This window comes from Lynx rufus, unplaced genomic scaffold (genome assembly GCF_022079265.1).
Source record: "Lynx rufus isolate CCGP_SWC_20201006 ecotype Redwood Valley unplaced genomic scaffold, mLynRuf1.p SCAF_44, whole genome shotgun sequence".
Lineage (NCBI taxonomy): Eukaryota > Metazoa > Chordata > Mammalia > Carnivora > Felidae > Lynx > Lynx rufus.
The window spans coordinates 40,422-54,144 of NW_025814861.1; positions in this window are offsets into that span (position 1 = coordinate 40,422).

A 13,723-nucleotide genomic window follows, 5' to 3' on the forward strand; every position below is an offset into this window, starting at 1 on the left:
CTGGGTGGTGTGGAAGGTGTATCCTGATCTTTGCAGACCATCTCCTCCCCATCTGTAAAGACTGGAGGTTGTTTTCTTCTTTGGGGGGGAGGGGCGGTGGTTCCGCGTGTTTAAGGAAATGTCTGCCCAATGAGCACTACATTCACAGAACAGACACTTCGGTGACCACACACGACAAGGCATACAGATTTTACACAATTAGTTCAGAAAAGTCACTACAGTAGCAACTACTGCGAGCTGTGCCAGGAAACCCTGGAGGGGAAGACTGATATTTGAGTTGTACATTATACTATTCAAAATGTCAATTTTCAACAAAAACATTTAAAAATTTTTAATGTTTATTTGAGAGACAGAGAGACAGAGACAGAGACAGAGCGCAAGTAGGGAGGGGCAGAGAGAGAGGGAGACACAGAATCCAAAGCAGTCTCCAGGCTCCAGCTGTCAGCACAGAGCCCGACGTGGGGCCCGAAGCCACAAACCATGAGATCATGACCTGAGCTGAAGTCAGACGCTTAACCGACTGAGCCACCCAGGTGCCTCCCCCAAAACACTTTTTACAAAAAGTTTATTTTTTTATTTTGAGAGAGAGAAAGAATGAATGGGGGGCAGAGAGAGAGGGGGACAGAGGATCCTACGTGGGCTCTGTGCTGACGGCAGAGAGCCTGATGCGGGGCCAAAACTCACAAATCATGAGATCGTGACCTGAGCTGAAGTCGGATGCTTAACCAACTGAGCCACCCGGGCACCCCAACTAAAAAACACTTTTGAGGTGTGCAAAGAAACAGGAACATGGATCCTGTAGACTGTTGAAAACAAAGCAATTGACAGAAACCGTTCCTGAGGAAGCTCATGCATTAGACTCTCTAGACTTACTTAAAACCAACTATTTCAAATATGCACAAATACCTAAAGGAAACCACGAGAACAATATCCCCCAGGGAGAAGATAACAATGGTGAATGCATTAGGAAGTGTCCCCTCCTCTCTTTTTGAGGAATTTGGGGACAAGTCGTGTTAATTCTTTGTCAGATGGTTGGTAGAATTAACCAGCAGTGAATCCTGTCACTGAGATTTTCTTTGTTGGGAGGGTTTTGATTCCTGATTCAATCTCTTACTAGAGGTCTATTCAGATTTATTATTTATTCTTGAGTTGCTTTTGGTAGTGTTTTTAGTTCTAGGAATTTATCGTTGTTGTTGTTTTTTTTTTTCAACGTTTATTTATTTTTGGGACAGAGAGAGACAGAGCATGAACGGGGGAGGGGCAGAGAGAGAGGGAGACACAGAATCGGAAGCAGGCTCCAGGCTCTGAGCCATCAGCCCAGAGCCCGACACGGGGCTCGAACCCACGGACCGCGAGATCGTGACCTGAGCTGAAGTCGGACGCTTAACCGACTGCGCCACCCAGGCGCCCCTGTTGTTTTTTTTTTTTTTTTTTTTTTGAGAGAGAGACAGAGAGAGAGATGGAGAAGTGGGGCTCACTGGAACTTGTGTTTTACCTGAAGTGGGGCTCGAGCTCACCTGATGTGGGACTTGAACACACAAATTGTGAGATCATGACCTGAGCCGAAGTTAGTCTTAATGAATGAGCCACCCAGGCGCCCAGAAATTTACCCGTTTTATCTAGGCTGTCTGATGTGCTGGTGGAAAACTCTTTGTGGTATCGTCTTATAATCCTCTTTATTTCTGTAAGGTTGGTAGTGATGTCTCCATGTTCATTCCTGATTTTAACAATTTGACTCTACTTCCCCCCCAGCCCCGATCAGGCTAGGATGGGGCTACTATTATAAACAGCAAAGAGAAAAACCAGAAAATAACCAGTATTGGTGAGGATGTGGAGAAATCAGAACCCTCGTGCCCTGTTGGTGGGAAGGTAAAATCTGCCACCGCTCTGGAAAGCAGTGTGGTGTTTCCTCAAGCATTAAAAATGGAACCGCCATAGGATGCAGCCATTCCACTTCGGGATACACATTCAAAGAATTGAAAGCAGGATTGTGAAGAGTTATTTGCACACCCAAGTTTGCAGCAGCACAATTCCCAGCAGCCAAGAGGCAGGAGCACCCGCCAGTGTCCACCTCCACCAGTGGGTGATGGATGAACAAAATGTGGTAGGAACGTGCATTGGTACATCACCCAGCCTTCAGCGGGAAGGAATTGCTGACACGTGCCATGTGGGTGAACCTTGAGGACAGGATGCTAAGTGAACTAAGCAAGTCACGAAAACACAAACGTTGCATGGTTCCACTTCTATGAGATGAGGCATGTAGGGTGGTCGGCCTCACAGAAGCAGAAGGAGCAGGGTGGTTTTGGGAAGCTGGGCAGGAGAGGGAGACCGGGAGTTGTTGTCCACCGGGTATAGAGTTCCAGTTCTGCAAGATGCAAAAGATCCGGGCATCGGTTGTGCACCACTGAATACGCACCGTGATACTGTGCTTCACGGTAAATATATATTTGGTCTTCGCCCCTGTTTCTGGCACAGATTTCCCCAATTTCCTGAGTGATGTAAACCGTGACACTGACTTCGCTGTGTTCATGGGTGGCTTTTGGACTCTACCTGAGGGGGGAGGCTGGCTGCTGGGGGAGCCAACCCTGTGATTAGATGGCTGGAACTTTCCATCCCCTCCCCCCACCTCCGGGGAGGGAGAGGGGCCGGAGACGGCGTTTGCTCCCCAGTGACCAGTGATCCAATCAATCGTGCCCGTGTAATGAAGCCTCCACGAACGCCCATCCGACTGGTGAACACGTGGAGATAGCAGAGAGTGTGACATGCTCGGTTACTGTCACGGGGCCCGAGTGTGCTGGGCACTGGCTTCGCGGGTCCCAACAGACCAGGTTCGGCCACTCACCGCTGACAAAAGCCAAGGGCAGAGAGACACAGGAAAGGGTGGTGACTCAAGAAAGGATCCATTTCGGTGAGGCCGGCGCTGGGAAGACGGGGGGCTGACATCTCAAGGTGCTGCAGACAGTCCTGGTGGTGGTTCTCTCTCTCTCTTTTTCTTTCTTTTTTTAATTTTTAAAAAATTTTTAATGTTTATTTATTTTTGAGACAGGAGAGACAGAGTACGAGCAGGGGAGGGGCAGAGAGAGAGGGAGACACAGAATCGGAAGCAGGATCCAGGCTCGGAGCTGTTAGTACAGAGCCTGATGCGGGGCTCGAACTCACAAGCTGCGAGATCATGACAGGTGCCCCCCCCTTGTGAAGTTTTATTTGTTTCCTGGGATTTTACATGAGGACAATCTAGGACAACGGTCAGTGGGTACTTGAGGTGGACAGTGAAGGTCGGGCCGATCGCTGTCTTGGGGTCAAACCCGCGGGGTCTTGCTGACGTCAGGGACGTCCGTCCCTGTTGCTTGAGGGTTAGTTTGGCTGCCCTCAGGGTCTTTGGCTGGCGTTACGAGATGAGCTGGGAGGAAGGACCCGATCGGTCAGGAAGCACAGATGATGGGCAGAGAGCAGGGGGGCTCCGAGCCTCCGCTCCACCTTGCCCTGTGCTCCCCATCCCTTCCGCCCGGCTGGTCCCGAGTGCTGTCCCGTGTGACAAACGGGCGATCTAGGAGGTGACAGGCTTGTCTGAGTTCTCTGAGCCGCTCCAACGTTATTCGAACCCGAGGGCAAGGTTGTGGGAACCTCCTCTCTATAACTTAGAGACGCGGGTGACCTCTCTGCCCGGCCGCTGAGTGACCCCTGAGTTGGCCGCACAGAGACTCCAAGGGCCACACACAACAAAGGAAACAGACCTCACGCGGTTCAGACAAGTCACGGCCCCGAAAAGCAAACAGTAGCAGCTTCACGGAGCAGCAATGATGAGGCTCGGGGAGCGGGGGCTGCAGAACTGAACGGTGGGCGGGTCGCCAACCTTCGACTGGAGCCAAGCCCCGCCCCTGCAGGGCCGGGTCCCGGTGGCTGCCAGATGTTCCACCTGCTTCTCCGCGACTCCACGGCCGGCCGGACACAGCGACGTCACAACGTGGGTCAGAAAACACAAACATCTCTGGGCATCCACCACCACCTGAACTATTGTCCATTTTTGTAACTTGAGGTGGGCAGAGAGAATGGGGGCAAGGCCTTGAAGAGGGTGGTTCCCGGCCCAGACTTTGTGTTTGGGGGTAAATGCCACGCAGACGGGCCTTTGCTGGGCCCGAGGAGGGGACAGGTATGGGACCCCAGCCGCAGGCACCGCTGTCCCGGTGATGCCACCTCAGGGCGCCCGAGTCCACCTGCCCCTTGGGAGCACTTGCGACCCTCCGTTCTGCCTGAGGGCTCTGTCCTGCCCCAGAGGCACCTCCTCTCCTGCCAGCCAGGGCCACGTGCCCCAGGGAGCGCGGGTACCCCGACGGCGCTGGGGACAGAGCCAGTCTGGTTAGGACACCGTCTCCCAGAAGCCCTGAGCTCCAGGCCGCCACGGTGCTCCCCCTCCTCCTCCGGGCTGCGTGGGCCCAAGTCCTCCTCTGCTCAGGGACCACCCTCTGTCCAGGCTCCACACGCTGGCACTTGGGGCAGGTCGTCTGGACCTTCTGGACTCGTGTTTCCTTGCCGGGAACATGGGCAGAGGCTTCCCTCCCAGACTCGCCAGAGGGAACACGGCCAGGAACATTGAGACCGTGCCAAGGAAGATGCCACGTGGGGGACCCCTTTGGGTTGTGCAAACCGATGAGGTCACGGTGGTCGGCACACAGCAGGCACCTGAGATCCCCGGCTGAATTACGGAAGGAGGGAGGGAAGGAGGGAGAGATGGAGGGAGGGAGTGAAACCACAGAAGCGGGGTCCACACCAGGTCAGGTCAGAGGGCGTCACAGCTCGGGCCCTGGAAGGGGGCACGGGACACGTCCTTCTGTCCCTCCAGCGCTGACCTTCCTCCACGTAGGACCTGCTGACCTCCTGGATCATCTTCACCTCCTCCGCAAACAACGCTGAGTGTTCCCAGAAGGGGACAGCAGGCAGGGGCCAAGGACGGGCTTCCGGAATCCTGTGCCCTGGGGGACTCTGGGACAGCCTTCCAGGTGGCCCTTTATGTCCTCCAGGCACCAGGCCACGATTCCACCTCATGTCTCAGGGAATGCGCCAACCCATCTAGAAGGCCCGTTACGTCCCCATGTCACAGATGGGGCCACCTCCAGGATGACCAAGTGTCAGGGGGCTACCGAAACTGGGCATCCCCCGGGCACTCAGTGATTTCAGCCCTTTGTATACATGAGCCGTGACCCCGGGACCGGGTATCAGCCCATTCCTCACCCCAAGAGGCACGTATCCTCCCCAGCCGAGGCCCCGTTGGTGGCCGGCCCTCCCTCCAGCCCCGACAAGACCAGTTGCTCCAGAGGCTCTACATCTTTCTCGGCTGGAGCCCGAGCAGCCATCAGGGGCCTGGATCCGGGCCCTGGAGCCCCTCAGGGAGGGCAGGTGAGACCGGGCAGGAGCCAGGAGAGGGCCGAGTGGAGGCTCCTTGAGGTCATGGCCTCCTGCTCAGCCCAGACCCTGGTGTGTGCTGACCCCTAGGGCACCTGGACCCCAGCTGCCGGGCGGGCTCGGGGACAGAGACCACAATGTGGCTCCTGGTAGCTCACAGGTGTCCCTGTGTCCTGTAGCTAGACCTGTCCTACCAGCTGGACTCCCTCCTGGTCGGCCAGCAATATCTGTGGCCAAGAGGAACAGGCCACCGTCAAGGTCTGGGAAGAATGAGTGACCAGGCAGAAGGGGAAGGCTCGCCCTCGGCCCGGGCGGTCCCTGCCGGGCTGGCGGGGGCTCCGGAGGTGGTTTTCCAGCTCTCTGCTGACCAGCCCTGTGCCCAGAAACACCTGCCTCCCTTCTCTGGGCCTCACTCTCCTGCTCTGTGAAATGGGTGATGCAGAGCGATCACTCCCATGGCAGGAACAAGGCGGGTACCGGTGATGGATAGAGCACCCATACAGGACCCGGATCGCAGACCACAGTGGGGAAGGGGGGAGGGGACGCCAGTGAGGCCCCGCCCCAAAGGCATCCAGCCTTTCCATGCAGCCACCAGGGCCTGGCATGGCCCCAGGAGCGGTGGCCGACCAGACTCCTGACACAGGTCCCTGTGGCCTCTTTCTCAGCAGTGGGGACCCGGGGGCGGGGACACCCAGGGTGCAGGGGTGCTCGGGGCAGCTCCTCCCTTGGAGGGAAAGAGAACAATGGAGACGTTCTCTGGGGTCCCCCCAGGCCAGGAGAAATGGGAGGAGCGCTCCCCCAGCCCAGAGAGCTCTTCCCCGTGACTATTTCCCTGGCGGGGGTAGGGGGTCAGCGGGTTATACTGGCTGTGACTCTGCCCTTGAATGTGTGAGCCCCCAAATTCACCATGTACACTGAAAAGCGGTTTCATTGAAGACTCGGCAGGAACTTGCTTCGGCAACTTGTGAGTCTCAATTTGGAGCCCAGTCCCTGCCAGAGTCCCCAGGGCCCGTGCTGTCCTCCCAGTCTCTCTCAGAGACCCCAGGGCCCGCGCTGTCCTCCCATTCACCCCCAGAGACCCCAGGGCCCAGGATGTCCTCCCGGTCCCTCCCGGAGACACCAGGTCCCTGGCTGTCCTTCCGGTCCTTCCCGGAGACCCCAGGGCCCTGACTGTCCTCCCGGTCCCTCCCGGAGACCCCAGGGCCCTGGCTGTCCTCCCGGTCCCCCCCAGAGACCCCAAGGCCCGCGCTGTCCTCCCAGTCCCTCCCAGAGACCACAGGGCCCGGGCTGTCCTCCCGGTCCCCCCCGGAGTCCCCAGGGCCCAGGCTGTCCTCCCGGTCCTTCCCAGAGACATCAGGCGTCAGCTTAGCCTCAAACTCCACACGCCCCGGGGCAGCCTTGGGCGCACACGAGCTCTGTGTTTCAGGGTCCTCAGGCACAGCTCCTCACTGCCCCTTTCCCCCCAGCCGGCGGGCGACACCGCATCACCGGGGCCGGCCTGGACGTGAGGATCAGCAGCTTGGACGAGAGCATCCGCCGAGCTGGCAGGGGGCACGTCCCTTGGTCCCCTCTCCGAGACCTCTCCGGGTACAGACCTCACTTGAACAACTCCTCTGACAGGAGACCATCTCTGGACCTGCCGGGGAATCCAGCCCCGGGAGGAGGCGACGACCTGCTCTGCACTACAGAGGAGGAGACTGAGGCAACATATCCTCCCAGGCTGGTGCCGGGAAATCCATGCTTGCCTGGGGGCAAATACCAAGCCCAGGAGCTCCCTCCAGATCTAGGATGCCGTGGCTCTGACGACACTGCCTGGTCATGTCCCCTGCGCCTGGCAAGCTGCGGTGACCCCCGACTCCTTACCTGACGTCCGAGCCCCGAGTGAACTGGGCCAGATGCCCTCCCCAGGGTGTTCCCCTCCCTCCCCCCTAGTGTTTTCCCCTCCCAGGCAGCCCACCATCCCTGCCCCTCGAGCCCCCTGCTACCACCGCCCCGCTCCATGGCTCCCATCCAGAACACCCTCATCTCTAAGGCTGGCTTTGGAGGTCACCTCCTCGGGGTCCTGCGAAAGCCCAGGCTTCGGGTCAGAGCGACCCGGGCTCACACTCACAGCGGGGCCACATCTGAGTCCTGTGACACGCAAGCTCTATGCCAACTTCTGGGACCTCGGTGCTCTTTTTTGCAGATGGGGTTGGTGGCTCCGACCTCCAGTGGGTGTGTGGGGGATGAAAGCAGGGAGGTGAAGGTGTCCGAAGTGGGGGAGCTTATGGGGGGAGGGGCTCTCGGGAAGGCAGGGGGAGGAGATGGGGAGGAGGGAAAGGCGGCCTGACCTGCCCCCTTAGACTGGTGTCCACCTCCCCCTCCCCCTGCTCAGCCAGACGCCCGGATGAACAGTGGAGTGGAGTGTGGGGGCCAGGTCAGCAGGGTGGGGGTCTGTCTCGTTTCCCTCTTGACCCGGGTCTCCATACCCGCTGCGTCCAGCCGCCCTGCCTGGGTGGAGTGGCCGTGGCCCCAGGCCTAAGAGGATATGAGGGTCACTGAGCGGGCGGTGGAGATGGGATACGTGCGACCCCAGGTGTCGTGGGCTCCTGCCGCGAGGTGGTCCCGTGCGCGCAGTCCCATGGTCCCGGCGCACCTGCGCAGGCTCCACCTGCCTCGACCTTTGGTGGGAGCACCTCCCCGCCCCCAAGGCTCCCGCGCCACATCCTGCCCGAAGGTGGGAGCCAGGGGCCACTCTAGCCGGACTGGCGAAGCTCCTCCTCCAAGCGCTCATGGAACAGTCGGGAACCTGAGGCCAAGAGAGGCAGGGACTGGCCGGGGACCCACCAGGTGAGCAGAGCCTAGAGGGGCTGGGGGAGGTTTCGGGCTCCTAGGCCAGGGCTTCACTTTCCCAGGGGGTTTTCGAGGGAATGAGAGCCTCTAAGATCCTGGAGGACCACTGAACCCATCCCGTGTGGGGTCCTTTCCTCTGGGCATCCCCGAGTGGGCACAGGTCCACACAATTGCATGGAAACACAGTCCCCCGCCCCCCAGTAACTAACCACCCGCGTGGGGGTCAAAGGATGAGTGGACCCTGGAGGTGACAGGCGTTGGGGGAGAGACGAGGTGTGGGGCGGGGACATTGTCTCCAGGGAACATGCCCATGAGGGGAGCCACGCCAGGCCGAAGGCCAGGGGATCCCCAAGATGCCCCCGTGTGTATCACAGGCACCCCCATTCTAGAGAAGCACCCCACTCAGCTCCCGTGGTTGGAGACCTTCGAATGCGCAACGTGTTCTCATGCTGTGTCCTGATATCTCGAGGCCGTGGTCTCAGGAAAGCCCACAGGGAGAGCCTTTTCCCACGTGCAGACGGTGGGTCCGGTCTCACCCCGGAAGCCTCTGGTCACGTGCCCGGAGGGACGCAAAGGTGACACCGGGAGGCCCAGGCCTGGCCGGTCTAGCCTGACACGGCCCTGATCCGACTGGTGAGTCGCACGAGCCTCCCTGTGTCTGTGAGTGTGTGTGAGGCTGTGTGTGTGTGTAAGGATGGGACGTGGGGGGGAAGCCACCCAGAGCAGGAGCAGGCTGAAGGGAGGGTCACGTCCACACCCCAGGTCAAGGGTGACTGGGAGGGACAGGGTGAGTTGTGTAGAGCTACAGGACACAGGGACACATTCTGGTGTCCGTCCCCGAGCCCGGCCGGCAGCTGGGGTCCAGGTGCCCTAGAGGTCGGCACACACCAGGGTCTGGGCTGAGCAGGAGGCCATGACCTCAAGGAGACTCCACTCGGCCCTCTCCTGTGGTCCCTGCCAGGCACGCCCCTTCCTCATCCTTCCACAGCCACGTGTGCCCATGAGCATCACGGGATAGCAGGCACGGGACATGTCTACAGGTGGCTCCCTGATGGCGCCCCTACCAGTAGATGCCACAAGGACCCCAATGTGCAGACTCGGAGACCAGGGGGCCCCGGGAGGCACGGGGTCTGTGAGGGGTCCCAGCACTGGTCAGGAGGAAAACCCAGGTCTGAACCCATCTCTGTGGCCCCAAAGCCGCGGCACCCGCCGCACCAGGCCTCGCGGGGACGTGTCTGGGCTGTGTTGGTGTCACTGTAGGGTCAGGGCATGGGGTGGAGGGGAGCCCTTTGCAGCCTGGGAGGGGCTCTTGTAGGAGCAGGAAGCCGGGTGAGGGGACCCCAGGAAGTGACCTCACCTCCCTGGTAACAGACCCCAACAGAACTCGGAACCCGGGTCACCAGGCACCCACATTCTGGAGACAGTGCCCGACTGGGCTCATTCGTTGGGACACCTTTGCCTGACGAACATGTTCTCCTGTTGTGTGCCCGTGTCCCGCGGCTGCCGGCTCAGGGGAGCCCGTGGCTGCGACGCTTCCCGACCCTGGAGACACTGGGTCAGGTCGTGCACAGGACGCCTCAGGTCTCTAGATCGCAGGGACCCAAAGGTAACACAGGGAGACCCAGAGACAGCCAGTCCAGCCTGATACCGCTCTGATCTGACCTGTGCGGCCCCACGTCCCCTCCCGTGTGTGTGTGTGTGTGTGTGGAAGGAGGGGTCGTGTGTGGAGGGCACACCTGAGCAGGTGCAGGCGGATGAAGGGGTCAGATGCCTGGTGGGTGGGTCATGCTCACACCCCAGGTCAAGGCTGGCTAGGAGGGACAGGGTGTGCCGGGGGGCCCTCTTGTCCCCAACGTTCATCCCGAGCCCTGTAGGTGGATGTCACTGTGCTCCGGGTGCAGGTCTGTGCACACTCAGGTCTGTGTCCGATCTGAGAGCTGCAGGGGGAGAGTGCGGAAGGACACTGAGGTGGCCGGGCGGGGCTGTGATGTCTCCGGGCCGTCCGCGGGTCACTGTCTTTACAGAAATCAACCGATGAAATCGGGAAACGATTGGCGGAATCCGGATTCACCCGCGCTACAGAGTTGTGCCTGTGCCCCGTCGCCCAGGAGGGCCACCCTGGACCCGTGGAGAGAGTGGCCGCACACAGGTCTCCGGAAGCAGGGCCTGGAGTTGGCCTGGGAAGGCCTCCTCCAGCGCCCCGGCCCCGCCGTAAGGTCTTCGTTCACCGGTCCTGGGACCAGTACTTGGAGTCCCCGGAGTCAGAGCCCGAGGGTGAGAAGGCTGGGGGAGGGCGATGGGAGTGCACGGGGCCCGGGTGGTGCTGGGCCACCCTGGGAGGAGCCCCCGCGGGCTGGTGTGGGGCCAGGAGCGGACTGAGAGCCCCGGGCTGCGGACTGCAGGGTGCAGAGGTCCTCGTGTGGGTTCCTGGCCGCGGCTTCTCGGGGAGGCTCCGGGGTGAGTTGTGTCTCTGCCAAGGCCCCTGGAGAGGCCGGCGCTGGGTGGGGTGGGGGACCTTCCCTCCTCTCACCCTGAGGCCTTGGAGCCGCTGCAACCATCACTCTGTTTCCTTCTCAAGAGTCCGGGGCAGGGGCAAAAGCCGGGTCGGCCCCAGAGCCCGGCCCAAAGGCATCAGGGGCCTCGGCGTATCTGCAGGCAGGCGAGGTATCTGGAGCGACCCCTGCAGGGGCCCGGGAGCCAGCAGGGGACCTGGGACCTGTGCGGGGACAGCGGGCACCTGAGCAGAGTCAGCTGGGTCCTGCTTCTGCTGGTTCCACTGTTCCCGCTTTTGCTCCCAACACTGCTCCTGCCATCGCCCTTCTCCCCGCCCCTGCCACTGTCCTTGATCCCGCATGGATGTCGGCCAAAAACCAAGGGGTTGAAGACCTATACAGGGTGCTTTTTTTATCTTATTTTATTTTTTGTTTATTATATTTTATTTCAAATTCATTCTCCAATCCCTGACCCCGACCCCCCACCAAAATGTCTCTTCCTCTTCTCCCTTATCCTTTTTCTCTTCTATTTTTTAGCTGTTACGTTATTTGTTCATTAGTTATAATCTATATTAATCTTCAATAAAATGTTTTATTTATTTTACGCTGCGCAATTCCTGAACACTGGGTACGCTCACAACGCTGTGAACCTTGCCACAGAATTTTGCTGCAGAATATCTCGATCCCCAAGGGTCACCGTGTACCCAGAGCCCTCACTCCCCTTTCGTGCCCCCGCCAGCCCCTGGGAACCCCCAGTGTGTTTTCTCTCCGTGTTCCGTTACCTAGTCTGGAGGTTTCCTTCAAGTGGAATCTTGTAAGAGATACCTTTGGGTCCGCACCGACTTTTCAGATGGGACAGATTCATTTTTGTACTTTGTGGTCGTTTGAAATAGACTTTTTCTCGTTTGATATTGAAATCACAATGGATTAAGGGATTAGGTGGGAATATGGAGGCCCCTTCGGTGACAATGGGCACGGTCTCGGGGTGGAGACCCCTGTGCGTGCTGTGACACCACAGCCTGAAGCCAGACAGGACACGGCGGGTCCTCCCGTGGCCCAAACAGAAACCGGGAGATGCAGAAGGCCGGACGGTCACACCACACAGGGGAGAGCATCCCTCACGACCCAGGGCCAGAAAGGTTCACAGGCCTCTGGGCCAAATAATGCGCCAAAGCCAGTGCGTTCCCCGGGATGGAGGCCAGACCCGTCCCAGTCCAAGGGGAGGCGACCCCCACGGGAGCAGGCGTCAGAGATGCGGGTCGTCCCGGGGAGGGACTCGGGCAAGTGAAACCCGAGGGAGGCAGCGGTGGTCACCTTCAGACGGGCAGGTTTCTGGTCTGGGGACCGGCAGCCCAGGTGACAACGTGAGGAAGCAGAGGCCCCAGCCGCTCCCCAGCGAGAAGTCCTCGTCCTGCAGGGGACCGGCTGGCCCAGTACTGGGAGAGTCCCCAGAGCCCCGGTCGGCCCTTCCCCAGCCCCATGTGGGGCCCCAGGCAGGTTGGTCAGCTCTGCTCCCCTGAGTTCAGTGGGTGGGGGGGCCCTCGGCGGGTGGTGGGATCCCCCAGGAGGAGGGACCCCGAGCCCCAGGACGCCAAGATGCACGCCTGCGGGTAGGACAATCCAAAGTCAAGGAGATGGGCTTCCTGACCCAGCTCGTCTTACTAGTGACTCAGGCTGTGCTATTAGCCTCGGTGTCCCCATCTGTGACATGGGGACGTAACGGGCCTTCTAGATGGGTTGGCGCATTCCCTGAGACATGAGGTGGAATCGTGGCCTGGTGCCTGGAGGACATAAAGGGCTACCTGGAAGGCTGTCCCAGAGTCCCGCAGGGCACAGGATTCCGGAAGTCCCTCCTTGGCCCCTGCCTGCTGTCCCCCTTCTGGGAACACTCAGCGTTGTTTGCGGAGGAGGTGAAGATGATCCAGGAGGTCAGCAGGTCCCACGTGGAGGAAGGTCAGCGCTGGAGGGACAGAAGGACGTGTCCCGTGCCCCCTTCCAGGGCCCGAGCTGTGACGCCCTCTGACTGGACCTCTGACCTGACCTGGTGTGGACCCCACTTCTATGGTTTCCCTCCCTCCCTCCTTCCCTTCCTCCTTCCCTAATTCAGCCGGGGAACTCAGGTGCCTGCTGTGTGCTGAGCACCGTGACCTCTCCAGTGAGCACGACCCGATAGGTCCCCCACGTGGCATCTTCCTTTGCAGGGTCTGAATGTTCCTGGCCGTGTCTCCTCTGGCGAGTCTGGGAGGGAGGCCTCCGCCCACGTTCCCGGCAAGGAAACACGAGTCCAGAAGGTCCAGACGACCTGCCCCAAGTGCCAGCGTGTGGAGCCTGGACAGAGGGTGGTCCCTGAGCAGAGGAGGACTTGGGCCCACGCAGCCCGGAGGAGGAGGGGGAGCACCGTGGCGGCCTGGAGCTCAGGGCTTCTGGGAGACGGTGTCCTAACCAGACTGGCTCTGTCCCCAGCGCCGTCGGGGTACCCGCGCTCCCTGGGGCACGTGGCCCTGGCTGGCAGGAGAGGAGGTGCCTCTGGGGCAGGACAGAGCCCTCAGGCAGAGCGGAGGGTCGCAAGTGCTCCCAAGGGGCAGGTGGACTCGGGCGCCCTGAGGTGGCATCACCGGGACAGCGGTGCCTGCGGCTGGGGTCCCATACCTGTCCCCTCCTCGGGCCCAGCAAAGGCCCGTCTGCGTGGCGTTTACCCCCAAACACAAAGTCTGGGCCGGGAACCACCCTCTTCAAGGCCTTGCCCCCATTCTCTCTGCCCACCTCAAGTTACAAAAATGGACAATAGTTCAGGTGGTGGTGGATGCCCAGAGATGTTTGTGTTTTCTGACCCACGTTGTGAAGTCGCTGTGTCCGGCCGGCCGTGGAGTCGCGGAGAAGCAGGTGGAACATCTGGCAGCCACCAGGACCCGGCCCTGCAGGGGGCGTGGCTTGGCTCCAGTCGAAGGTTGGCGACCCGCCCACCGTTCAGTTCTGCAGCCCCCGCTCCCCGAGCCTCA